The following is a 3,672-nucleotide window of genomic DNA, read 5'->3' on the forward strand; positions in this document are numbered from 1 at the left end:
TTTGACAAGTTATCCCGATTTGACAAATAATACAATCAGTGATTTGTTTGCTAAAAAATAAAATTCTGCCCATGACACATAAGAAAAAAATATATAATAATGTATAATGGTCCCCTCACTTCCTCCCTCCTTCTGCATTGCTCTCTCCTCCTATCTCTCAATTCCTTTTGGTTTATGAACTTGTGGTTTTGGTTTATGAACTGGACCAAGAAGCCAGCAGTGATTGATCTATTAGCCCCATCACTGTATTTGAACTGATATCCTAGAAGAAAGACAGATGCTAGTTCTAAAAATCCCTAAAAATCCCTAGGTTTAAAGAGATTCATACAACCAGTTTCCAGATCTAGCATATTTAAATAGTTAATTGTAGATCAGTGTTTCTCAAACTTTAATATGCAGAAGAATCAATGGAGGATTTTGTTAAACGAATATTCTGAATCAGTAGGTTTGGGGTAAGGCCTGAGGTTCCATATTTCTGACAAGATCACAGGTCATGCTGATGCTGCTGATACAGGGACCATACTCTAAGTAGCAAGGAGTTAGATTATACCCTGGTTGACACTGTCATTTGCAAGTGTGTAAAGAATACACATTTGAATGATTTAGTATCGTTGTCAATTGTGAGTACAGGAATAACAAAACATCTTGAGAGGAAAAACTTGAGCTGTTTTGCCTGAGCCTACTAGTTACCTAGGATTGCTTAAGTCCTTGTTAAGATTTTTATTAAACTAGCATGACAACTTTTCTATTCTGAATAAAGTTGAGGCAAGCAGATTTTAACTTACACATCACCTGTAAGGCAGAAGAAAGGAACTGGAAGAAGATGAAATATTTCGGTCTTTACTTATCCACCCAATAATCATTCTACTGAATCTCTGTTAAGAACCATGTTCATTGCCAGACACCTAGGCTGCAAAGATTGCTTCCCTATGTGCAAAAGATTACCTCCCCAGTTCAAAAGTAGTCTCAATACTTTTTCAGGGTATATCAAATATCCAGATTGTTTTTCACAATCACCTTTTGATGATTCTGGTCATGCTTAACCCTAGATTGGTTGCTTTTCCCACATAGCTCTTTGCCTGATACTCGCAAAGAATGGGAGAAGGATGCAAGACCCTCTCTAGCTGAAAGTCTACCCTTGATAAGACTGAGTAACCCTTGGCAGAAATTACCGAGGTTACATGAAATATTTATCAAGCATTATAGTGTGGTGTAGAATTTGAGGATGGTAAAAGCAGAAATTAATAGCTTTAGCAAGTTACATTCCAGGACGAAAGGAATATTGGCAAAAGTAATGCTGGAAGAGGAAAACAAAACAAACAAAAAACAGGTTTTAAGTCTATGACCATGCCACCCAGAATGTGCTGGATCTTGTCTGATCTCAGATGCTAAGCAGGGCCAGACCTGGTTAGTACTTGGATGGGAGACCACCTAGGAAGACCAGGTGCTGTAGGCATGAAAACAAAACAAAACAAAACAGGTTTTATACAAGCCTGTAGTGTATGACAACTAGAGGACAGGCAAATGAGGTCATTTGGACTCAACTGATCTTTCCACGTTACCTCTATCATCTATCTATCCATCAATCATCTATCATCTATCTATCTATTTAATGTACTTTGAATCTCTATGAAATGGTACCACTTCCTGTTTCTTGAATATCCATGTCACAGCTTCACACCTCCATGCCTTTGATCACAAGTTTTCCTTGGACTGAAAACAAAACGAAACAAAAACAAACTTCTTTTATTTCTTCTTTTCCCAAATACGACCAACCTTTGAAGCCCTAACTCTAACTCTCCTTTTATCATGAAGTATTTCATCTGATCAAAAAAATATTTCTTCTGTGCATTCATATCATAAATTTATTTTAAAAAATAGTATGAGATTCTCTTTTAATTATGTTAATGGGTATTTCTTTATATTTTTTTCTTCTAAATTTTAAATTCTAGTTACTCTGAGGAGAGAATCCCTACTGACCTAAAAGAATACCATGGTTGAGAGTAGAAAAGTTTCAGAGGTGGCAGAACCAAAAATTGCAATCTTATAGGTATAAACTTTTGCCTGATATTAAAACAAAGCTTATTTAAATACCTTTTTATCCTAAATGTCTTCTTTTTTCCCCCAGCTATTCTGACTGATATTTGCCATGAGAAGAGCATAGCAGACAAGAGTAGGAGAAAACTTTGGAAATGTCTAAAATGGGATCAGAGTATATGTGATGGGTTTGGGGAGAAATACACTTTGTCTCAAAATTCCCAGGTTTGAAGAAGGATCACATAATAATTATGATTAATTGTGAATTCGCAAGGAAAAAAAGCATAATGAGATCTTTTTAAAAGTCAGAAAGATGACTCAAAAACAATATCAGGACTTATTTTTTGTGCTGGGATACACACACTTACACTTCCCCTTCCGCCTTCAAATAGAACTAAATGTACTGAACCAAGCAGAATCAAGACCTTACTGGAAAGAAGTAAATGCTCTACAACTACAGAATTGCATTTGCAAAGGAGTAGATGGGCTTTAAATCTGAAAACCAGGACAATGAAACCATCCGTGCAGTTATGTTTCCCAACAGAAATGTTGTAATTTTTAACTACGGAAAACTACAGTTTTTCCGGATTAGTGCCTAGTGAAGATTTTTTTTTTTTTAAGTAAGCCAAATTATCCATAAGTTCCCTCCCCCTTTTTTCCTTTCTCTTCCTTTGTCCCTGTCCCCTCTGCTCTGTCTCGAAAGTAACCGTGGGGCAGGCGATTGGGTAGTTGGAGGGCCCTGGACTTAGTTCCTCAGCCCTAGTCTGGGCTTAGTGGGTGGGACTCAGCACACGGCTAGTTGTCCAGAAACACGTTTCTCTGCAGTTTTCCTACACTTTTGCTGCATCAGACCCGAAGCAGAAAGCAAACAGCAGCTGTGGAGCTGCCCCAAGCGACCTACACCTGCAGGGGAAGGAGCGCCGCCAGCAGCTTGGAGACCCGGCCCTGAGTGACCTCACCATGGTGCGTTTTAGCCGCTACTTTCTTTTTCAGTCTTTCAGTGCAGGGAAGGGGAGGGGTTCTGAAAAGAAGTCGAGTGCAGTAGGAAAGAAACTGACTAGATCCTTTGGGGTCATCAGAAAGAAAGATACGGAGACACAGGGAGAGATTGCGACCAGAAAGCACCGAGCGTTTGAAGCGGCGCGGGAATCGGGTTCGCGAGGCACGTCGCGCCCCGCCCAGCCTGTTGAGCAGGTCTACAGGAGTGAGCGCAAGCGACCGCGTGTACGGTGGGTGCACTCGTGCAGGAACTGACAGGTGCCACCGCGGGGTCCCCTTTCCCGCTCACCGCCGCCCGCCCTTGACGCCCACTGTCTGCGTTCGCAGTGCGGATTTGCGAGGCGCGCCCTGGAGCTGCTGGAAATCCAGAAACGCAGGCCCGTGCTCCGCGAGGTCCCCGCGTAAGTGGTCGCTGAGTACCCACGCGGGTAAGGGCACCCCAGAGAGACGGTCCTTTTCTCCGCGCCCCTGTCCTGGGCTGGTCCTCCATCCTACCCTGGGAAGCCTTTCCTGCAGTCCCTGCTGCCCAGCCCCGGGGGCCGGGGCCCTGTTCCCACGCAGGGGAGGAGCAAGGGAGCAAAGGAGACGGCGCCCGGGGGCCGGGCGCAGGGCCCGGGGGACCTTCGACGCCGGAGG

At 42.9% G+C, this 3,672-nt stretch overlaps 1 protein-coding gene and 1 pseudogene across 7 annotated transcripts in view; both read left to right on the forward strand.

Moving 5' to 3' along the window:
- Positions 1-1,337: 1,337 nt before the first annotated feature.
- On the forward strand, positions 1,338-1,456 carry LOC112483946 (annotated as a pseudogene).
- Positions 1,457-2,699: 1,243 nt separating this feature from the next.
- GUCY1A1 (guanylate cyclase 1 soluble subunit alpha 1) overlaps positions 2,700-3,672 on the forward strand; it is a 52,470-nt gene continuing 51,497 nt past the window's right edge. The window contains exons 1-3 of one of the 7 annotated variants that reach the window (XM_015593291.2): positions 2,700-3,000; positions 3,117-3,266; positions 3,364-3,437. The gene's annotated coding sequence lies outside the window, so the exon portion shown is untranslated. The other 6 variants (XM_015593287.2, XM_015593284.2, XM_006916987.3 and 3 more) reach the window with 6 other exon arrangements.

The sequence above is a fragment of the Pteropus alecto genome, unplaced genomic scaffold, assembly GCF_000325575.1.
Source record: "Pteropus alecto unplaced genomic scaffold, ASM32557v1 scaffold166, whole genome shotgun sequence".
Classification (NCBI taxonomy): domain Eukaryota; kingdom Metazoa; phylum Chordata; class Mammalia; order Chiroptera; family Pteropodidae; genus Pteropus; species Pteropus alecto.